Raw genomic sequence first — 25996 nt, forward strand, 5'->3', positions numbered from 1 at the left:
TTGGGTGGGGGTAATGAGGAGGCTGGGGCAGGGAGGGGGAGGGATAGTATGGTGGGGGTGGCAGACAGTGAAGTGCTGCAGGTTAGATGGTGGGCAGAGAGTGGGGAAGGGGAGGGGGGGTGGTAGTAGAATATGAGAGAAGTAAAAAGACTGGGTGTGGTGGAATGAGGGCTGTTTACTGCTGGAATGGGAACAGGAAAGGGCTGGATAGGTGAAGACAGTGACTAATGAATATTGAGCCCAGGAGGATTATGGGAACGTAGCATGTATTGCAAGGAATGTTCCCACCTGCGAAATTCAGAAAAGCTGGTGTTGTTGGGAAGGATCTATATGGCACAGGCTGTGAAGCAGTCACTGAAATGAAGGATGTCATGTTTGATAGCGTGCTCAGCAACAGGGTGGTCCACTTGTTACATCAGTACCTCCGTCCATATCAGACCTACTAACCACCAGCAATACCTCCACTTCGACAGTTGCCACCCATTCCATACCAAGAAGTCCCTTCCTTACAGTCTAGCCACCCATGGTTGTTGCATCTGCAGAGACAAGCAGTCGCTCTCGAAATATAATGAGGGTCTCACTGAATCCTTCACAGACTGTAATTATCCCCCCAAACTTGTTCAAAATACATCTCCTGTGCCTTATCTCTCCAACCTCTCACCACCTGCCAAAGTCCCATGTCTGGCCACAGAGGAGCATTCCCCTCGTAACTCAGTACCACCAAGGACTGGAGCAACTGAATTACATTCCTTGCCAGGGTTTTGACTACCTCTCGTCGTGCCTTGAAATGAGAAATGTCCTGCTCACTATCCTTTCTACCACACCCGCAGTTGTATTCTGCCATCTACCGAACCTACACAATATACTCATCTGTCCCTACACAACCCCTGCTCCGAACCCCTTACCTGAACGCTCATACACCTGTAATAGACCTAGATGCTAGACCTGTCCCATAAATCGCCCCACCATGACCTGCTTCACCTATCCCATCAAAGGCAGCGCTATCTGTGAAATCAGCCATGTTATCTACAAGATAAGGTGCAACCACTGTGCTGCAATCTATGCGGACATGACAACCAACAAGCTGTCTGTCCGCATGAATGGTCACCAACAAACTGTGGCCAAGAAACAAACAAGTGGGGCACCCTGTTGCTGAGCACGCTGCCAAACATGATATCCTTCATTTCAATGACTGCTTCACAGCGTGTGCCATATGGATCCTTCCCACCACCACCAGATTTTCCGAATTGTGCAGATGGGAACTTTGCCTGCAATACATCCTACATTCTCATAACCCTCCTGGCCTCAACCTTCATTAGTCACTGTCCTCACCCATCCAGCAACCTCCCTGTACCCATTCTAGCAGTACACAGATCTCATTCCACCATTTCACCCAGTCTTTTTACTTCTCTCCTTTTCCGCTACCGCCCCGTCCTCCCCATCTTTCCCCTGCTCACCATCTAAGCTGCAGCACTTCACTCTCTGTCACCCTTATCTACTATCACTTCCCCTCCCTTCCCCAGCCTCCTCATTATCCCCACCCAGTTTCCACTCCCATCATGCACTGGTGCTGCAGCTTGCAGTGTGGTTTCATCGTCTGAGACTGCAGTCATGTGTGTGAGTTGTGTTTGCTTGAGTGTGTGTATATGTGTGTGTGTGTGTGTGTGTGTGTGACTTACTGGCTAAAAGCTTTATTTGTGACACTATTTTAGTTGTGCCTATCTCTGACTCAGCATCCCCACTATATGGTGAGTAGCAACTTTCCTTTTCATAATATTGTTAAAAGCATCAAAAAAAGGATATTGATTTCAGGGTTGTGCGCTTAAGATATAGGTCAAGTCCTTCAACATTAATTAATTTAACATGCGCCTCTGAGCACATTTAACCTTAACAGTCATCAACTGATCAATAATAAACAAAACAGAAAAACTTAGAATGCATTTACAAATCACAAAGAACGTAACTCAGACTTAGCATCTATTTAGAATTAAATAAAATTGTACCGCAACATGGGCATCCATAAGGGAGGGAGGGAAAGGGGCACTTTCTCCATCCAGAAATCAGGGTTTCAGACTTTTTATTCATTACAGAATTCTCACAAATTTCCAGCAGTCACTGTCTGGGGCTCCAGTAAACTGCAGATTTAACATTGCTGACTTTTTTTTCTCCTTGGTCATTCAGTTCACCAGAAATTAGATCAATTCATTGATGTGACTGCAATTTTGGCACTTATCTGCAGTTAAGATAGATATGGTCTTTTAAACACTCATGATGAAATAATGTCTCAGTCTTTCTCTGTTGCTTGTTCATTCAGTTCATTTAGCCTTTATGGAACTGCAGAAAGGAGTTGCTCTAACATCTTGGCACATGGATTCCATCACTAATTCTCAAAATATAAATCTGCCATTCACAATTCCCAGAAATGCACCTCCTCCTGTTCACAATTCCCATAAATGCACTCCCTCTCTTTGACAGACAGTTGAATCGCAACTGTAGTTTACCATATGTTTATCAAAAAAGAAAATATGACAGCTGCTGATTCTGCATTCAGTTTTATGTGACAGAGCAACTGTGGTACACATGGAAGAATATGGCCATGTTGTACGCTAAATGTGTAAATCTGATCATAATTCCAAACACATCAGTTTGAAAAAGGGTATTTCTGTGTTATAACGTAGGGAAAAAGTGTGAAATTACAATGTCAAAAAAAGATGCTCTACAGGACTGGGACCTTCTCAAAGTCCATAGGAACAGCAGAGTACCATATGTAGTCACAGAGCTGCACAATAATGTAGTGAACTGGAAAGACAAGGATTATGTTGGTGCAATCTGATTCTAAGGGATAATTTGATGATGGTTTTAGAAGCATGCTGATATTCATTTAGTCCTTTATTGGTCATGGACTACATTTTATCAAACCACCTCAGCAAAATGTGGCTTTCAAATAGCATTTTGTTGATGTACAGTTATGCCAGTCATGAGTCAACAATAAAATATAGAAAACATTAAAGCATTAATGTGAACAGAGGTGAAGTTTTACAAGCAAACAAAGTGTCCTAGTTGGTACCAAAGCCGACTAATCCTTTTCTAGAGTTTATTCCCCATTGCTCTACTTTGAGGAGTAGTACTGAAGTATGTTTGTGGTTATTCAGCAGTATTTTCACAATCATTTCACATTTTTTCCCATCCCAGACTTTTATTTTTCAGTTTCAACTTAACACTAGTAAATTATGTTCTAGATTTACTTTATAAGCTATTTGATACCCTGGATTTTCATCATACGAGGACGTAATTTCAGATAGTAGAGTGAAAAAGGTGGCATCCATATTTATTTTATAAAAATATGTACTTTGTATGGAACATTGAAATATGCTTGCCATTTAGACACCACAGATACTTGAAAATACTAAGTGGATAACTATCAATCTTTTCTTGTCGAATTTAGTTCCTGGGGCATGGCATGTTTCAAAGTAACTGAATGAGATATATGAAAACTTGCAAGTTCTGAGTCTTGTCAACCTCGTAGAAAAATTCCTGTGGATGTCCATGTACCACAATGCAATCACTAGACTTATTACTCAAATAATGCTCCACCAGCCACAGTTCTAGCACATCAATTAAATAAAATTCATCCAAGGGCCCAAGCATTTAGCCTCCTAGGGTTCACTGTCATCATGTTTTCTTCTCTAACCCATCATCCTCACATGGGTGAGGATGAAAATCCACCACACAGATCAGTACACATCCAAAAAGCTTGTTTTCCTAGAGGTGAGCTCTATCAGTGCCATTTTACGGCCACACAACATGACATGCACATGTTGCATCAGTGCAGCATTTAAATTGCTGTAAGCCTTCAGTGTGAGCCACGATAGAGGTTTGGTCAAACCTGATAAGGTGACTCAACATGCTCAGATAAAGAAGATTTTTTCAGTGTAAATAAGGTGATAAAACCTCTCATTCTCCTTCCTTAGTGTGTAGTTCTGCAGTGTGCACTGTTTGTCCATTCTATGACTCTGAGTTGAGGAAGATAAGCCGCATGCTGAAAAGACACACAATCAAATCAGCCTTCGGCTACCAACAAAAATCTGACAATTACTGAGACCAGTTGAAGAAACAGAATGTCTCGGAACTGCTGTTGTGTATGAGATACCTTGTAAATGTGACCAATTTTATGTCAGACAAGTGATGCACACTATAGAGCAATGTATGATAGAGCATAAGAGGTTTTATTGCCTATGCTACCCCGAAAAATCTGCTTTAGCTGGGCTGATTCTAGGATTTGATGAAACTTCTGTCGTGTATCACACTGATAGCCTTTGGGACAGTATAATAATGGAAGCCACCAAAATAAAAGTCAGAGATAACACCCATAATAGAGATGGCAGCCTGCAGCTCAGTACAGTATGGGACCCAGCAGTCACAAAGTTGAAGCAGGTGCACTGAAAGCAGAGTCTATGTGTACCCATATACGACAGTGCCAAGAGGACCCGTGACGTCACAACCAACAGCTAGAGTACATAAGGGTGTACCGGTAGCCCATCAGCAGTCATTGCACCTATTGCAGTTCCATACCTTATGAGAGCCTACACAGCCACATTCACATGAATTGGAAAGGTATTTTGTTACTTTTCAGGCAGGATAAACAGACAATAGAAAATCACGTGAGTGTGACTGACCAGTTCACCTGCATACCAGCACCGTAGAGACAGCCTTGATAGTGAAGCAGACACAGACCAGGATGTCTTTCCATTGATTTCAGAATCTAGCAGTGGCCACACTAAGATGGATAATGATGACGATGATGATAATGATTTATGGTTGAGGATACTACACAGCAAGGTCATTAGTGCCCTGTCACTCCTGCCCTTTATTGAAAGAGGTGATAGGTACTAGCCATTAACATAAAGGTGTTCTAGTTTGGAATTTATTGTTACAAAGTTTTGATTATCTACAAATGACTGCTAGATGGCACAGTAGAAATGTGACATTACTGTTGTTTTAAAATTTATGAATTAAATTATGAAAACAATGCACAGCTCAGTAACTGGCTGAGTACTTTCTTTAGAGCTAGCAGTTGAAGAAGAAGCCAAGTGAGAAACTAAAGATTTCATGTGAAGTTTTTCATTGGAAGATTTTTTTTTACAATTTTCATAAGAAACTCATCGAGTAGCAGTCCCTGACATCAGTTGTTACTACAACTTTTGATAAACAACCTTCTGCAAAGAACATTTACAATAGCTTTGCAGAATTTGGTGTCATCATACTTCCATCACCAATGACTTTCATGAAGATCCAACTAAATTGGCTGTTGTTTGTAAAAACATTGTTGCTGTGTGCAACACAATGGAACAGGATCAACACATCTCTTATATTTGGGTATCAGCATCCTTATCCCACATCAAAGACTTCAGTACTTTCAGTTATACGTAAGTATTTAACTCTAACTACTGAGGATCAACAGTGTGTAGTAAGGGCAATTCAGATATGGCAAAAACCCCATAGAGTGCAGATAGGGTGGATTAACTGGAAAAGGCTGTCATGTTCATTGTGCTGTAGAGGAATAAATCAGAAAAGTAAAGAAGTAGTGAGATATGCAATGCTCATGAAGCAGAGAAATGGGCACCAACTAAGGCACGTTGCATGGCAATAGATGTGGTTGAAATGAGAATGTTAAGACGAACTTGTATAGTCTCTAGAGCCAGTAGTATCAGAGATAAGAAAATAAGAGGCAGCTGATCAAGATACCACAAAAGGTTCAAGACAGAAGACTGTAATGGTATGGATACACCATGAGAAGGGATGACAACTATGTTGGCAAGAGGTTGGTGGAAATAGTAGTAGAAGGTGACAAAGGAGAGGAAGACTGAGAAGAAGATGGATGGACTGTGAATAGAGGGCTTTAGGGAGAAATAGCTAAGGGAAAGCGAATACAGAACTAAGGAAAATGGAGAAGACTCGCCAAGAACATCACCTCCACAAGAGCAGAAAAAGCCAAATGAAAATACCGTATTTACTCGAATCTAAGCCGCACTCGAATCTGAAAAATGAGACTCGAAATAAAGGAAAAAAAAAAAAAAAAAAATTCCCGAATCTAAGCCGCACCTGAAATTTGAGACTCGAAATTCAAGGGGAGAGAAAAGTTTTAGGCCGCACCTCCAAATCGAAACAAAGTTGGTCCATTGTAATATGAGACACAATTTAGGTCGAATGAAAGACGATACAGCTACAGTAGTTTGGTTCGAGTCGTAAGCTTAGCAGTTAAGCTTTACGAGGTAGCCATTGCTATGCGTCAGGCGCTGCGTCCGTATTTATACGGGTACCCTTCCATTTTCACGTGCTTCGTCAGGTTTGAATCGATTGCTTATTTTCCTTTGATCTGATAAGTGCCGTCTTCTTTGTTATAGGTGTATACGTCACTCTAAGCTGAAAATGCATTACTGTACTGTGTCATGCATTGTTTGTCGCATTTTGATAGTGCGTGTTTACGGCCTGTCGCCGCTCGCGGCATGACTTGCTTTTGTGCCCGCTACTGCCACTCAAAAAAAAAAGAGGAATCGTCTCATTAGCGAAACAATGGCAAGAGACTGCTATTTGTTGTTACTTACACTGCTGCTGCTTTCTTTGATAATGATCAACAAGAACCAAATAATAGACTGCGTATGATAGAACATGTTCTGAACGAGTGTTTAGCGAAAATTTTTCTCAGTTTGAAAATCTTTGCGGCCGCTTCTTAAGTACATCAAATTCTGCACAGAAGTTAGTCATCTTACATTTAAAATCTAGTCAGTTGCCGTGCTTCATTTCTGACTGTATCACTATTAGGCATAAGAATAATACGAATATAAACATGACACGATACGTATATTCTTCCGCATCTGCTGTTGTCTCACTCTAGTTTTGTAGTTTATTAGGCAGACAGGATTTAAATGAGATAGCAGCAAACACGAAAGAATACATGGCAAAATGTTTATATTCGTATTATTCTTATGGTGAAGAGAATACTGCATGTGATTCACGTTTCATCAGGTTCCTATTAGCAACTATCTAACCATCTCTTCTTCTAAGATGAACAATACGGAATTTGTATTTACTTCGTTGGATAATGTATGAAAACACAGTGTCGAAACTCGGGGCGGAGAAAAAAAAAGCTCGTCTTCTACCCTTTTAAAAATTTATTTACTGATGCAGAGGTTTTGGCGCCAGTATTTATCTCTGTGCCCACAAAGCATACTTGTGTAGCGCTACATATATTCGACGGCAGAAGTTAGTTGTGGCGGCACCTATCAACATTTTTCAGAACTTCCGCTTGCTTTGCACTCGATTCTAAGCCGCAGGCGGTTTTTTGGATTACAAAAACTGGAAAAAAAGTGCGGCTTAGATTCGAGTAAATACGGTAAGAAGATGATTTACGTGTGATTTGATCTGACGGATTCTGAATAATTTGACAACAGCTCAAAAACAGGCTAGTTTCAGTTGGTAAGAGGAAATCCTCCAGAATTTGACACAGGAAAAACAAAATCCACATACATGCGGACAGGGCTTGGATATCTACACACAAACTGGAAACTGTGGAGCAACCATGTTGCATCATTATTCATCATAACCACTCCTCCTGTCACAGAACATGTCAAACAGTTCATTATTTCAGAACTGAAAAACCATCAAAATTAATGCCTCATTTTCTGTGTTTACCTGACTTAACATGATAAGACTTAATTTTGCCCCTCTGTGCCAAACCAAAATAACCATGGTCAGTGAATTTCATGTCCTCGCGAAGGTGCTGAATCCTACAAAAAATACATTTTTGAAGTATCAACATCAAAGTGGAAACAAATGTTCTCAGAACTGGTTCCAACTGAGACATAATAACAGTATACTGAAATCAATTTAAAGTATATAAGTCCTGTAATTGGTAGGAACATTTAGGATTAATGTAATTAAGTGAAATCTGGAACAAATGATTGAGTACATTGGTCAAAGTCATTTGTTTGAAACTGAGATGGATTTGTGTTAAAACAGTAACTAAATTAGTCTGTTGTATTTAAATGAGAAACCAACTGAGAGAATCAGAATTGATTAGAAAATTAAAATGTAATTACCGAAAATGTTATAAGTGGTGTGTACACATAGGTAGTTCCTTACATATTTTGTCAATAATAAATAAAACACATATTTTGCCACACCCATGGGAGACTTTGAAACATATATATTGGTAGGAACTTTTTCTGATCCATGTATCTTTAGGGTCATTCCATATCAAATCACCCAATAAAAAATAAATTTTACACCCACCTCCTTAGATTTTCATTAAATTTGGCTCAAATGGTTCTAATACCATCCTGACAACACCTGCAATTTTTCTTGCTGTGTCTCTTACGGTTTTTTTTTTTTTTAATTTTTGAAGTTTTTATGTTTTGCGTTTTCCGAACCTTCGGAAATGGTAGATTTAATTTGTATTCAAAACTTTAAAATTGCTTATCTTAAAAACTCTTTTAGATACCATCATGAATTTTTGCAGCAAGTTTAATTATTATACAAATTTGAAGATAAAAATGATACTATTAAAATATATTAATATTTTCTATGAAAAAATATATGTATTTTTTTTTTTAACGGATGTTTTGTTTTATAAGAATTGCAATATCTAGAGTCCCAGACTTGATAGAATACTCAAATTTGTTTTAATTTACTCTTAAACATATAGGCTACTTGATAAAACAAAAATAATGATGGCTTCTTAACATGTTGATTAATTATAGTAGATTACATTAGAATTATGTACAAAGATAGTGTACTTACGACACTTATGTATAACCCAACTGATTGCTTGAAACATTGAATTTTTTGAGTAATTTTGTCTTTTTAATAAACATTAATGCTGATTCAAACTGTTTTTCCACTTCATCCAAGAGCTTTCAGTTCTTTTGATACAGTCTTTTTTGAAGTAATACATTATTCCAGTGCCGCTTGATTGAGATGCGTCTACTACATAGACTATGTGCTCCAAAGGCACTATGCAAGAATCTTCTCTTTCAGGCCAATAAAATGATGCAGCTGGTCCTGAAGGATGTAGAAATAGAATTTCTGCATCTTCTTCATCATTGAATATTGTTTTTACCAGTCCAAAGTACCAGTTACCATCATAATTTGCAGCCACATAGCTATTTATGGGTGGTTCAACAAGAACCCAATCAGGAGAAGAATGGAAAGGAAAGACTAAGGAGGGTTTTACACTATCTGTAGTCCCAATTTCAAGGTTGTTTGTTGGAAATGGTTTGAAGTTATGAAAACTTCTTGTTCCAGGAATGGTTCGGGTTGCTGAAAAACGTTTTTCCAGTTTTAACTGTAGCAAATCAGCTTCTTTTTTGTCAATAAAGTGAAAATGAATGTTTTCAATATTTTTTTCACAAAACTTGTACACATCGATTGCTGTCATTATTTGTTCTTCGTCTGAAAGCTGCAGACTGGCTTTCCTTAAAATTCTTTTAATAGTTCCTCCTAGGCCATCACAAATTGACTTCCCATGACTTGTTGCAAAAAAAGAGTGTTGTGCCTTCAAATTAAAGTCTCTCAAGTGTTCAGTCAAATTTTTAAAACTGTTTCTATTTTTGTGCTGCGCAGCACAACCATCTGTAAAGTAGTGAACTGAGTCAATGTCAGTATGATGTAATGACAGCCACTTTGTAATTTCTTTTTGTACAAAGTTAACAAAACCAGTGTCATGTTCTTGGTCATCACTAATAAAACAGTGGTTGGAAACAAAAACATTGTTTTCCTCATTTCTTAGAAAAACTCCAACTGGGTGTAGAGTACAACCACCTCTATTCCAGTGGTAACTTTGGATCTCATTTTGTATAACAAAGGAATAATTTTCACTGAAATCCATCACAATAATTGCTGTTTTGGGTGGTGGGTCTTCTTCCAATCTTTTAAAGGCTGCTGATTGGGATTTTGCTATAAACGAGTGCGGGGTGAGCTTTTCCAATGACCTAACCAATAAAGAAATGTAGTCATCAACACTGATAGACTGTTTGATCATTTCTGCCCTGTCTGTGTTAACCCACTGATCGATTACAATTTCTTCTTCTAAATCATAATCTTCACTTAGTTTTTCAGTTAAGTACTCAGTTAGTGCAGTATTTGCAGGACAGCTGTCGCAATGATGTAGCATGCAGTTTTGGTTTTCCGTGTTGCACACAAGCATCTTAATTAGGTCTTTATAAGATTTTTCAATTTTCACAGCATCCAGTAATAGTTTACGTTCTGGTGGATACTGCATACACATACAGTGTGTGTGCCTGCAGCACCAGTAAGGATACACCATTTAGGTCTCAAGAAACAAAATTTTGAAAATCCTACTTCTACCTCGGGATTCTCCCATTTGAAAGAATAAGAGTTTTCTCAAGTTACACAAAGTGAGTCTTTTTTGCATGTACACATGTTTTTGAACAGTTACTTTGTCTTTTGTTCCAGGTAGCACTCTGGAACTTTCATCCTTTTCATAAAAATCTGCTACAAGTCTTACTGTATTTTCAGAAAGAGTTTTACCTTTTTTTGGACCAGGAGTTTCCAAAATACCCTTTTCAGATTTCAGCTTTCTAGCTTGTCGCACCATGTACTCACTTACATTAAATTCTTTCATCACTTTATTTCGACTGCAAGAATCTGGAACCAAGGTCAGAATCTGGATTTTTCTAGACCTCCCAACAGATGAAATCTTCTCTTTCATAAGAGAAATCATTACATCAAAATCCCTTGCTTTCTCAACCACACTTGTATCTTCTTCGTCATCATCAGAACTTGTGCATCATATTTTAATGCTTTTGAAACCGCCTTTTTTTTTTTTTTTTTTTTTTTTTTTTTTTTTTTTTTTTTTTTTTTTTTTTTTTTTTTTTTTGCAGTCTTTTCAATACTGCTAACCTTCCTTTTAAAATAAGACCCTTTACTTTGTTCTGACAAGCCATGAAGCATTATCGGTGTTAAACCTAAATTATCAAAAGCAATGTTTGTTTGTACGAGGGATTCATTTCTGGATTCCAATGATTCTAATTCATCCATGACTTCATCATCTGTTTCACTTTCATTAACTTCAACTCTTAATTTTTCCTCACAAAAGTTACGGCATATTGAGGAAAGCTTTTGTCCAGGTTTTATGCTAATATTTTTTGTCAGTAATTGTTTAGAAAGATCCAAGCCTACACTTCTCAACCATTTTTCGATGGGCTTTTTGTGTTTTTTTAGTGGGTCTACACATGTTGTTTCATACTTTTCAAAAACATTTAAAAAGTAGTAGCTGTGGTGTGAACATATATTCTTAAATTCACACAGATTAGTTCCAGATCGTAAGTGGATCAAATCTTTTTCTTCCTCACTCGATTCAGATACCGGTTGTAACTTTTTTGAAGGTGTGTAGGTTGTTTGGAAACAGTCGGATTACTTAAATAACCCTACGCTACCGGTTTGAATATCTGGCATACTGATTTCACTTTTGGTATGATTACTGTTCTGGTTACTTTTATAGGATATTGGAAAAGAATCTTTGTAAACTAAGTAACAGTACTTACTGAAAGTTCGAATAAACTTAATAAAATACTATCCAAGCACTATTTAACACTTTAATAAATTTTTACTTCAAAACACATAAGTAACAAAACAAAATCCAAGCATACATTGTTACTCCAAGAAGACAGAAACTTATTTTCGGTGTCCAAGTCACTTGGTGCTTTTTATTTTTAAAATATAATTAATATTATTTTAAAAATTAGATAACTATTAAACAGGTTAAAAAGCCAACATAATTTTTCTTTTATCTAATAGCCTATACAATTAAGAGTATTTCAAAACAAATTTGAGCTTTCTATCAGGTCTGAGACTCTAGATATTGCAGTTTTTGCAAAACTAAACATCTGTTGGCTAAAAAAAACAACTTGTAATTTTTTTTTCATTTGGAAGATTTTAATATATCTTTATGGTAATTTTTTTTAACATTTAGATATAATACACAAACTTATTCCAAAATTTCATACTGATATCTTGAGTATTCTTTAATATACCAATTTTTTTAGTTGTGAGGACACGTTTAAGTTACGATTTCCGACTGCTGAAACAACGCCAAATCTAAAAACTTTAAAAATTTATAAAAAAAACTATAAGACACAGAGCAAAAAAATTTTACAAGCGCTTTTTGGATGATAAAAGAAGTAGTTGTACCAAGTTTCATCAAAATCTGACATGGTTGGTGTCAAGGACTGGGTGACTTGACATGGAATGACCCTTTAGCATTTTATAAAAATAGTAAAAGTATTGTTAATATTTCATATTTGAATATTTTCACACTTCTAAAATGTTAAATGCGTAAAATTCGATAAATGTAGTTACTCTATAGGCCTAAATGTCAGTGCAACTGTTGAAATTCGTCATTGATGTGAAGACAACAGGTTTAATTGTAATTTTATTTAAAAACCCTTTATAACAATACTAAGGATTGTTCAGATTTATGTAATATGAAGGGGGAGCCATGTTGGTATGGGAGAGCAGTGTCTTACTAATTTCTGTGCAAGAAGCATTTAATGAGTTAAGAAAGTTGTACTTCAGTGTTGTAAGCATGTCAGTGCAATTATAAAATGACAGAATAAAAGTTCTGAAACTTAATGTTTGTATTTATTATTCATGGCATAACAACCATTTGCAGTTGAAAACATGAGTCTGAGGCAGCAGCAGATTTAAAGAAAATGGATGAGTACACCCTACAAAATTATAAGCTTTGTTAAATAATAATAATTTCACTCAATGAATGTCAAAGTGTATAACTTTAAAGGTGAATATTCATATTGTTAACCACGGGGTGTGATACACTCTGGCTTGATACCATCACTACCTGCCACAATTATAGCATGATTCTCCCTTGAGCACTGAATTGTTTGGAGCTTGAGATAAACCAGAAGGAATGAGGCATCAGTGAGTCTCCATATTTAAACCTGTCTCAGATGGAGTAAGGTTAGCCGTAAGTTTGCTGGCCGCCACACCTGACTGTTGGCTATCAGGGAGTAGAGAGAGTTACCTCGGTCTCTGAAGGTCTCACACAGTGTAATATTTGTTGCAGCTGGTGGAAAACGTAGCAGACAGCAGCAGCAGACAGCACGAACAGCAGCATTCACAAGCTTGCTGCTCTGTGGTCTTTCTTAAACAATTTTAAAGAAACTATTTCACAAATAAATTTGGTTCTCTCAGATCAGTTTCATGATGAAGTTTGTCAATTGTCACAGTTTTTGTGATATTATGAAATTAAGTAATTTGTCACACAAAATTTGAATAGTCTGCAATGGAAAACAAGGGACCTATGAATTTACATTTGCTGCATTCTCGTTATTCATTGCTGTGTATGAAATGCTTACATGTTCAGTTTTTGGAGGAGATCTGTCTACTGTAACGACTGCGATTCTACACTATCACTAAGTATCGCCAAAATACCCGAAAAGTACCGTGTTAACTAATGCAATCAAAATCAAGTCGTATCTAGATAGACGTTTCTCCAAATTTTACTTCTCAACACAATATCTGACTGTGCATTTATCCCAGTTTAGCAGAGAATAACCATATTACTTAAGATTTAATGAAAAAAAAACCAATTTGCTTCTAACATCAGTAAACAAAAGGATACCAAAGTTCAGTGATGAATCCACAATTTTACACGACTCTCATATAAAGTAATCACAACCCGTGTGGTTTGACAGCTACCCACCTTTGAATTACCCACTATAGAATGTTAGCACCTAGCAAGCGAGCTTCACTGTCATTGGTCGACGTTTAAGAAATTAATGGCGGGCGCCCTTGTCCAAGTACCAAACATTACAATACTTCTGGTAAATGTTACGGCACACGAATTTCGACATATACCTTCCAAAATGGATACTGCTAAAGAAAGTCAACAATGTCTACATAGATCTCACCACTTCGTGGAGAACATTTTTAAAACGTTATGTCAACGTCAGCCAGAAGAAAAAGAAATTACAAATTAAAATTGTTTGCAATAATTTTGAGTCTTTGAGAGGAGAGCGCTGCTTTTAAATCTTATCTTGTGTGTTGTGACGATGGTCGCGATACCGACGGCAGCTGGCTGGTCCTGGTCAAACTCTTTGAGATCTACTCCCACGGTCGTGTAATTGCAGCTGATGATATTTCATAGTAATCGGGCGGGCGGTGGTATTCATTAAGCTGCAAATGTGATTACAGTGGCGTTTTGCAGGCCACAGGCTGGTCGATGTAATTGTTGTTACAGATGTTCGTATGTGCGCAGTTTTAATGTTTCTGGAACACACAATTTAAGTTTACTTATGCCACACCGTTTATAAAACTTGCCGACCCCAAATTCTGTAGAGAGTCAATTTATATTATGAGTGCCGCGATCGCGAAAGACCGTCCTGTGCGGGAATGTACTCACACACAATAGACAGTTCGCGTAAGTTCAGAACGACTGTTACTGATTATAGGCGCCCGGTAGTTCATCGAAACGCGAATAAATACGTAAGTTCACAGTACTTGAGTGTACGAAAACACAGTCAAAATAAAGCGCAGTTCAATTCACAGACACAGAGCTACAATACCGTCCATTCTCGGTTGCATTGTCATAGTTACTTCGACTCACGGCACAGTCTCAGTATTTACTTCGCCCAGTTTCTACACTTACTATTATCATATCACGTCCCGGTATAAAACAGTCATTAAAAACGTACCTCGCTTGCCACTAAACTCAATCTTCACCAGCTCGTGAAAGTCACGACTCCCACAGTAAAACATGTACGTCCCTCTAGCTACCCAACACACACACACACACCCGCTTTGTTGGATCGACTATCGATATTGCTCGCTCTCAATACTCTCGCCCATAGTTTACACAACATCAAAGTAAATTACATATATCTTTAAAAAACTATTTTCTACCAAACTTATTACAGTAAACGATAAACAAAAAAATTAAAGCTTTCAATCAATAAACTCTAAACATATTTATCTACTTACAAAATAGAAATAATAACGAAAAATGCGCTACAACATCAAAGATATATGAACATAAGGAAAAAAGGGAAAAAAACACGATAAATGTATATCTATAGAAAATAACGATGTTTTCACACTACCTACAATCTTGAGAAAGTGGATTGCATAAAGTGCTCTCACTTTTGATCATGTGCACAAATCGAGTATGAAAAGGTTTGAGCTATTGAAAGGAGATTTTGGCAAATGGTAGCATGCAAAAGAAAGAGTATTTCGCCATGTGGTCAATGTGCAAAACTTCCTTATCTACTGTGTCTGCAGCTCATGGTCTACTGGCTAGATTTGCTGCCGCTGGATCATGGGGTTCTGGGTTCGATTTCCGGTCGGGTCGGGGATTTGCTCCGCCAGTGGACTGGGTGTCTGAGTTGTCCTCATCATCACATCATCATTCGGGAAGTGGTGGGACTGGCCATGTAAAGATTGGGTATGGTTTGCAAGAATATAAGTGAAGAAATTAAACCCACCAAGAATGAGTTTTGTCATACAGTGTTGAGCTGTCTTGATCTCGCCCTGATAGTTTAACGATACACTTTTTCGGTATTCTGTTGTGATTTGCAACTGTATTAGAATGCTAGAAGATAAATTTTTGTAAACTGCTGAATTTTGGCTAAATAATAACGTAGGTGTTACTCAAAACTCATCACTGATGATAATTTTATGAAAAAAAAACTAACAAGCCTGGGGAGAATAGAATCACCACTTGCATTGCAATTTCAGTGGAATTCTTTATCCCAGCATATTTTTAATAATGAATAGATGGGACTGAAACATGTCATATGATTTGAGAAGTATGAAAGCAACGTACTGCACATAGTGAATAATTTTTTTCTTCAAATGCCCATACAGCTTAAGTTCATTGACTTTTTCACCTCAAATATATTTTTAAATGAGATTTTCACTCTGCAGCGGAGTGTGCGCTTATATGAAACTTCCTGGCAGATTAAAACTGTGTGCCCGACCGAGACTCGAACTCGGGACCTTTGCCTTTCGCGGGCAAGTGCTCTACCAACTGAGCTACCGAAGCACGACTCACGCCCGGTACTCACAGCTTTACTTCTGCCAGTACCTCGTCTCCTACCTTCCAAACTTTACAGAAGCTCTCCTGCGAACCTTGCAGAACTAGCACTCCTGAAAGAAAGGATATTGCGGAGACATGGCTTAGCCACAGCCTGGGGGATGTTTCCAGAATGAGATTTTCACTCTGCAGCGCATCTTTGATGAACAGAACAATATCTGATGTGAAATGTCCAGTCCTTTACTCTGTACAGGAATAGGAATAGGAACAAGAAGATGGTATACTATTTAGTGTGAAATTTTCTTCATATTTCTCAGATCATTGAGGTGTAGAAAGAAAATCCTGTGGCAGGTTTCAGTGCCAGACAATGATTACACTGAAAAACAAATTTGAAGTGAAAGTATGTAAATGGCATAATTTTGAGTTATTTATGTTAATTTCAGTATAAAATAATACAAAATCATCATCTTCATAAATATTTAGCTCTAGTTTTTTTCAAAAAATAATCTCCATTTTTGTACAAATAACTCACTAACTAGATAGGCATTCATGTTCCAAGATTCAACATAACAAATTTTAAGTGAATAATTGCTTGAATTATGTTACGTGTTACGTATTGATAAATTTCAGTGCCATTCTAGAAGTAGAAAAGTGAAATATTAAGAAAAAAATGTAGAAAATATATTATATGAACGAAAAGACTTTACAAGTCTACTTTGTACCAGAACTATGTAAAGCACAGTTTCAGTTTCAGTTTATTGAGCACCCGTTTTATCATAATGATATGGAATTTGTCATATGTTACATACAGAAAAAATATGAATAACAACATATTACGTAAAAACTATCAGTGAATAATCTGAATTAAATATATGGGCAAAACAATTATAGCTTACATGATATAAATTTGTAACAATATAGAACACAAATAAGTTACATATATTCTGTGTATAATGGACAGCAACAAGAAACAATGATTATAACACTCTATATTGACAGATTAATTAATTTTTGTGTGTACATAAAAGAGTCTACCCCACGACACAAGTTTGTATATGAGTAACTTATAAGATAGGTGAAGGCACGCTATCTTTCTGAAGAATTCGTATATTCACTAACACTGTAAAAACTATTACTGATTAACATTCTTTTGAGTTCACTTTTAAAACTGCTCAGCTGCTGAATCCTTATTATTTTTAAGGGAAGAGCACTATAGAGAATTTTTGGGTGGTATATTGCACTCTTGTTGTATTGCGCTTTCTTATGCACTTCTCTGTGAAATTCATTACTCTGTCTTGTTGTATAGTCATGGAACTCACTGTTTAAAGAAGAAAACTGGGGGTGAGACTTCAGAAAGCATATACTTTCATAGATGTAAATGGATGGAAGAATCATGATTTTATATTCCTTGAAAATTTCCCTACATGGATCTCTAGGTGCAGCTCCTTTTATGATTCTTATCGCTCGTTTTTGAATAATAAAGGAGCGTTTTGCCTGACTTGAATTGCCCCAAAATATGACACCATATCGCAAAAGACTATGCATAAATGCATAATATGTACACAATACTGTTTGATCACTGCAGCAATTTTTGAGCATTCTAAATACATAGCAACATTTACTTAACTTTTTATTGAGCACATCTATATGCTTGTCCCATTTTAGATGCTCATCTAACCAAATTCCTAAGAATTTTGTATTTGGCGTTTGTAGTATATTCTGTTGGCCTAGCTTCACAGTTATATTGGGCTTCATATTATTTGAAACATGTCTGTAATTCATCCATAATGTTTTCCCCTCATTCACAAATAAACTGTTGTCCCTGAACCATTTACTTGCTTCAACTGCTATTGTTTCAATTTTGCTGTTAAGGTCAGTCTCATTCTGAGCTTTAATAAAGAGACTTGTATCATCAGCAAAAAGTACACAATCAGCTTGTGTTAAATAGTTTGGCAAGTCATTTATAAAGATCAAGAACAACAGGGGTCCCAACACCGATCCTTGGGGCACCCCATAACTAACTTCCTTATAACCAGAAAAGTCTGACTTTCCATCATGAACTATTTCTACTTTCTGGGATCTGCCAGATAAATATGACTTAAACCATGCATGAGCAGTACCACGGAGTCCATAGCAACTAAGTTTTTCGAGCAGTAGTTTATGATCAATAACATCAAAAGCCTTTGATAAATCTAAAAAGACCCCACAATTTACTTCATTATTATCAATGGAATTTAGGACAAGTTTTAGAAAGTTGTATATAGCTGTTTCAGTTGATCTATTCTTTCGAAAGCCATTTTGTTCATCGACCAATATTCCACTTTTTTTTAGGAAAGTAGAGAGTCTTCCATACATTACTCTTTCTATAATTTTTGAAAAACAAGATAACATCGATAAAGGCCTGTAGTTTTTTACATCATAATGATCCCCATTTTTGTATAATGGTTTTATAATTGATTGTTTCAGCTTTCTAGGGAAAGTGCCAGTACTGAAAGATGCCTTAATTATATCTACAAGAAGAGGAGAAATATATCTGCTGTGTTTAATGATTTTGTCGTCCGCCCCAGTAGCTGAGTGGTCAGCGTGACGGATTGCCGTCCTCTGGGCCCGGGTTCGATTCCCGGCTGGGTCGGAGATTTTCTCCGCTCAGGGACTGGGTGTTGTGTTGTGTTCATCATCATTTCATCCCCATCCGGCGTGCAGGTCGCCCAATGTGGCGCCGAATGTAATAAGACCTGCGATATGGCGGCCGGACCTGCCCCGCGAGGGGCCTCCCGGCCAATGACGCCAAACGCTCATTTCCATTTCCAATGATTTTGTCTGGAATGCCATCGGTGCCACAGGATAATTTATTTTTTAGTTTGCTGATGGCATTCTCTACCTCATGTACTGTTACAGGATACAAAAACATAGTTTCGGAATTCAATGTGATGTTATGACTGATGTCTGTACTACTTTGGGTTTGTATGAGGTTTTGAACTACACTTGTAAAATGACAGTTGAATATATTGACAATTTGTAATGGATCATTTATAGTTTTGTCCTCAGTTTTAATAACAATGTTGTTTCTTACTTTGCTTCTTCCTAAGTTACTATTGATCACTTTCCAAACTGATTTCATTTTTTTGTTGCCATTATTTCTACTGATATATGAATCATTATTTAACTTTTTTGCTGCTGTGATTACTTTCTTGTATAATTTCCTATAACACTTAACACGTTGTTTCAGAGCAGGATCTTGCCTTGCTGATTTACTTAACATTCTGAGTTGCTCTCCAGACTTTCTTATGCCCTGTGTTATCCATGTGTTAAATTTGCCTTTTACTTTCATTTTCTTAAGGGGAAAAGCAATTTCAAAGTTATGTTTGTAATCAGCTAGAAATGACTCAAACTTCATGTCTATACTATCATGTTTATCTAGATCCCAACTTGTATTTTTTAACAAGGAATTAAAAATCCTAATGTTGTCCTCATTAATACATCTCCTGTGGATGTGTTTCTCACTAGGCCTAGAGTTTTTACAGAGTACATTATTTATACTAAGTTTTAGTGCTTTATGATCAGAGAATCCAGTGTCAATCACTTCTACAACATTGTCTAGTTTATGTAAGTCAAGAAATATTTGGTCTATTATTGTTTCAGAGTTCTTTCCATGTCTAGTGTATTCAAAGATAGTTGGTGCTAAATTATGCAAACAAAAGACATTGGTCAATTTTGTAACATTTAAACAGTTGATTTTGAAGTTGACATTGAAATCTCCAAGTACAATAATGCTTTCTGTAGAATGTCTTAACTCACTAAAAAGACTTTCAACACTGTCCAAAAATTCCATAAAATTACCTGATGGGGAATGGTATACACACACAATAATTATTTTAAGGTCCGTTATTTTGCAAACGCAATATTCAAATACTTTTTCAATGTTTTTTATCTTACTAAACTTGATTTCTTTATATTCAATTCCTTGTCTGACATAAATGCATGTTCCTCCCCCTTTAAAAGTTTCTCTACTGAAGCTACTAACCATTTCATATCCTGTTATTCTGGCAGCAAAAGCTTGATTTTCTTTTAACCAATGTTCACATACACATAAAACTGAAACATCCTTTAGTTCATCAAGCAATAGTACTTCTAATTCTGGAATCTTACTAATTATACCCTGTACATTTTGATACAAAACTACTAATTTTTTTATGCTTGGCATCTGTTGCAGTGCTCACCACATTGGCTGATTGGTGCCTGCCTCCAATAAAAAATCTTTGAGATGGCCTGGTGGTGACACTCTTCTTTTGCTTAAGGGGCGGGTGGTTTTCATTGCTTCTGCTCGGGTAGTTGGTACTGTTGTTGAACCTGTTAGTGATGTAAGTTGATCTGCTTCTACTGAAGATGGTGATTGTAGTACTGGAGAAGATGCTGTAGACTGGGCTACTGGAGGCAGAAGAATAGTGGGCTCACTTTCCTTAGTAGGTACTGTTGTTGAAGCTGCCAGCAGTGTAGGCTGATCTGCTTCTGTTGAAGATGGTGATTGTTGTCCTACACATGATGCTGTAGACTGGGTTACTGGAGGTGGAAGAATAATGTGCTCACTTTTCTTGCATCTGCCTAGTGAACAAAGGAAGTCTCGGATTTTTTGTCCTAATACAATCTTTCCCCTGTTGTTTAAATGCAGGCCATGTTGGGTATAATGTTCTCTCTCCAGTGAATCTACACTAATGAAATGTGAGTTCTGAAATGCTTTGCATATCTTCTTGAACTCTCTGTTAGCCTTAATAATTTCTTTATTTACAATAGAAGTAGTCATAAGATCGTGTCTATGGGGAATACCAACGACAATTACAGGTGTTCTAGCAAAGCTCAAAATTTCTTTCAAATTGTTAGTGGATTTGTAAAGTTCATTCCTGTAGACATCATTAGCTCCACCTATTATAATTGTACACTGAGTTGAGCTGGGGCGATTTCCGACTTTTATGTTCGTTGTGATTTCTGACATGGGTGCCCTCGGTTTTACAATGGCGGTTGCATTTACACGATAATTATCACGTAAGATTTCAGCAAGACCACGTCCGTGGCTGTCAGAATATATACACACATTTGATTCAGAAATTTGCGCATGTAACACTGTATTAATTTGCGCATGTTCCTTTGTGTGGTTTACAGTACCGGTAGGCCTACCTGTTGTTATTTCACTCTGCGTATTTATCGCTGTGTTTACAGCTGTATGAAACATATTTTTACAATGTTTACGACGCACTGCACTAGACATAACATATTCTTCCCCGTACGTGGTTTTACCTGTATTCACACCTGCCTCAGGTGCACTGATACATACGTTTATTGCTGAGTGAAGCATGTTTTCACACTGTTTACGATGCACTGGATTAGGTGTAACATATACACTGTTATCGTCGTTAATACTATCCAAGTTGCTAAGAAGGCTTCTCATCATTTTCTTAAGTAGATTTGTATACTGTTTGCACATTTCCACATCACGCTGTAGAGAACATAATACACTTTCGTCTTGTCCATCGGCAAACATTTTGGCTGCAGTCTGTCGGCCGTTACACGTTGTTACCCCGCACTCACAACTTGGATTATTAAAGTTAGTAACACCAAAACATTCTGTGTGGTACCATTTTTGCAATGTAGAACAAATGTTTATTCCTTTACGTACTATTTCACTACATAATACACACTTTATAGACACTACGCAATTAATTTTCATGGAGCGATTCGTTAGTCCTACTACACCAGACGCCATGATCACAAATGTATATGAAGGGTTACAAATGTTAAATGTTCGTATGTACAGTACAAACAATTACATATTTTGTTCAGAGATAAATGCAGAAGATGACTGTTTCCGCTTGGCTTGATGTTTATCCTCAAACTCGGGAGCATCCCTTATGACAGTCCAGCAGTAATCTGTTAAAATAGTAGGGCTCCACTTTCTGACATACCTCTTCTCAAATGTGGCAATATCTTGATGAAATTGCTCCCCATATTCATCACTTACCTCACCACAATCATGGGGAAGAAGTGAAGATGACGTTGTAAGAAATGCATTTTCAATGACATGTTGCATCCAAGTTTTCGTGAGATGACAACATGTTATCTACAATCTCCTTGTAGTTTACTGCTCATTTGTTCCCTAAAAAACTGTAAACAGACTGTCTTAAAGCATTCCCATGCATGCTTCTCATCACCTTGTGTGATTCCACCAAAAGTATGGTCTGCAAAAAGCTCTCGAATTGGTGGACCTACAAAGATGCCCACCTTTACTTTGGTATTACTTAAGTAAGGGAATTTTTGCCTTAAGTACTTAAATGTGACACCATCTTTGTTCATACCCTTAACAAAATTTTTCATGAGACCCAACTTGATGTGCAAGGATGGAAGAAGAATATTTTTAGGGTCTACTAGAGGTTGAATCTTAATGTTCTTTATACCTGGTTGAAGAGATTTTCTGGTGGGCCATTTATGTTTACTGTAATGAGATGCATGAACTCTGCTATCCCATTCACAGAGAAAGCAGCAATATTTAGCATAAACCTTAATTGCATACCTAATAGCAGTACAACCGCTTTCAAGTCACCACAGGTCTGCCATTGAGAGTCATTATACTTGATGGCTTCCAGTTAAATTTTCATGTTTTGGTGTGACTCTTTCATATGCACACTATGCCCAACTGGAATAGAAGGAAGCTCATTATCAATATGTCAAAGCACTGCTTTTAAGCTCAACTTTGACGCATCAATAAAGAGTCTCCACTCATCAGGGTTGTAATTGGCCTAATTCTGAGAGTCTTCATTGGACTATTTATGTCTACATATGCCACAAGACTATGTTGCATATTAAAATAAGGAGTGAATTGTTGCTCTCTTCTATGGCAGAACGTAACATTTACATTGCTTTCCAGAAAATTGCACTGCTGCAATCTTGATACTATAATCTCAGCCTTAGCTTTAGAGAGCTCCAAATCTCTAATGAGATCACTTAACTCATTTTGAGACAATTTTTGTGGATCATCAGGTGATGATATATTTGGAAGAAAGTTCATGGTTCTGGACATTCAGGATCCCCATGAGAAGTAATCTCATACTCTGTCGGTGGTTCAGGTATTGGCAATCCTCCCCCATGTAGAACTGGACATATGGCAGATGGAATGTTAGGATTGATCTCTGTCTGCTTCTTCTTCTTAGATCCTTCTTGATAGGAGGAACCATATAAAAGTAGCAGTCCCTGATAAGGTTAGTTGGCTCACGCCAGATCATGGGCACTGCAAAGGGCATTGAAGGTCCTTTCCCATGCATCCAATTCTTGAGGTTGCTGGCACAAGTGTTACAGATCACATGTGGAGCCCAGGGTTTATCCTGATCACCTATTTTGCACCCAAAATAACAACTGTAAGTTTTTTTAATCAATGGAGTTATTTGCTGTTTTTGTGAAGCAAATGTCACTTCTCCATACACATAGCAAAATGTGTCGGCACTGTTAACACAAACTCATGGCATTTTTGTTCACTTCAATAGCAGTAAACTTGAGCCACTGGTAGTTAATCTGGAAACAAATGTGCTAAAATTATTACATGCATTAATAAAGTCACTGAAGTTGAAGAGGAGGGAGACAAAAAGATAACTAAAATTGGTATCAAAATGTTTATATCCAAAATATTGCACACAAGTAAGACTACAGACAATAATATAATCCATTGTTTCTAGTTATTATAACTTTGACAGACCGTTATAACATTTGATTTCCAACTTAACATAAAAATCTGTGTATAATTATCTCACCATTATAAAACAGTTTAAAATGAAAACTAGAGCTAATTTGGAATTGTCTTTGTGATATTCATGATCAGCACATTAGAATTGATAGGAATTGGCTACTTTCATTCGATTTACATTTTCATTGTTGCACAGTGTTACTAAAGACAATGTTGTATTTAAAAACAAAGATGAGGTGACTTACCGAACGAAAGCGCTGGCAGGTCGATAGACACACAAACAAACACAAACATACACACAAAATTCAAGCTTTCGCAACACACTGTTGCCTCATCAGGAAAGAGGGAAGCAGAGGGGAAGACGAAAGGAAGTGGGTTTTAAGGGAGAGGGTAAGGAGTCATTCCAATCCCGGGAGCGGAAAGACTTACCTTTGGGGGAAAAAAGGACAGGTATACACTCGCACACACGCACATATCCATCCACACATACAGACACAAGCAGACATATTTAAAGACAAAGAGTCTGCTTGTGTCTGTATGTGTGGATGGATATGTGCGTGTGTGCGAGTGTATACCTGTCCTTTTTTCCCCCTAAGGTAAGTCTTTCCGCTCCCGGGATTGGAATGACTCCTTACCCTCTCCCTTAAAACCCACTTCCTTTCGTCTTCCCCTCTGCTTCCCTCTTTCCTGATGAGGCAACAGTGTGTTGCGAAAGCTTGAATTTTGTGTGTATGTTTGTGTTTGTTTGTGTGTCTATCGACCTGCCAGCGCTTTCGTTCGGTAAGTCACCTCATCTTTGTTTTTAAATATAATTTTTTCCCACGTGGAATGTTTCCTTCTATTATATTAAAGACAAAGTTGGTTACACGATCCTGCTGAAACTGCTATAAAAATGATCATTTTCTCCCCAGATTTTTTATTCCTCTTTTGTCTTCCGAGAAGTGTCATCAGTGGTGAGGTTTCAGAAGCAGCTACACTTCTCTTGTTACCATGTTAAAATCTGCTTATTTTGGCAAAAAACAGAAGAGTTTACAAAGATTCAGCTCGATAATAAAAATTACAATTACAACAGATTCTTGAAACAGTGACTTCTTAAACCAGCATCTGAGAGCAAGACAGCTCAGTACTTTATGAAAATAATGAATTATTCATGTAAATATGTTGCTGCAAAATGCAGCAAGTCCCGTTTAACCAATTACAGTGTTCCATCACAGAAAATCTCTGTTATGCATACATGATGGCTGATCACTACATTTCGCATATTAGCAATATGACGAAACACTCTCCTCTTTGGATGCTGTCATCTCCCAAAATCTCTTTTTGCTATCTCAAATTGTTTGCATGCTGTTTGGAATGTTATGAATATTTCATACTCATGGTAACATTTGCACATGCAATAGGATGCAAGTTAGTTACAGATGACACATTTTCTCGAGATGTAGGCACATGTAGATCTCCTCCATATTTTGTATGCAACACTATATGACATAACATAAACTCATAGTTACACTTGTTTTTAAGTGCAAAGTAGTCAAACTTCTTGCAGTATGTTACTTAATGTTGAATTATCAGGCATTAACAAAACAACAGGTAGTTCATCGTGAAGCAGATGAATGAGGCTACAAGATACCAAAGACTCATTTTTTTTAACCAAAACGTGAATTTAAGACTGTTTGCAAATGATTGCATAGCAGCTGGCAGGCAAGTGGCATTCTGTTTTGTCTCACAGGTTAACGAGCATTCACCCTGAGACCCAGCTTCCAGACAATGATGTCAGATGCAGATAGGACTTGTATTAGTCAGTGAAGCCTACAAGGCTAACAATACTGTGGCTATCACAGCAAATATGCAGAACTCCCTGCAATGATATTCTCAAAACTAATAGACTCAATTATGAAAGCCAAATTAATAAATTACTTCAATAAACATAACCTTTGACTTGAATCACGGTTTGGTTTTCAAAGTGGCACAAGTAGTGACTCAGCATAAATAGAATTCACAAAAGTGGTACCTGATGCTCTTGAAAAAGATGACTGTGTCAGAGGCATGTTTTTAAATCTTTCCAGGCTTCTGATACTGCTGAACATAAGATTCTACTAAATACACTAGAGGTGTTAGGAATAAGACATGTAGTTAATGACTAGTTCTGATAGTACCTAGCAGATAGGGTACAAAATGAAGACAAAACACATACATCAAGT

This window comes from Schistocerca serialis, chromosome 8 (assembly GCF_023864345.2).
Source record: "Schistocerca serialis cubense isolate TAMUIC-IGC-003099 chromosome 8, iqSchSeri2.2, whole genome shotgun sequence".
NCBI lineage: Eukaryota > Metazoa > Arthropoda > Insecta > Orthoptera > Acrididae > Schistocerca > Schistocerca serialis.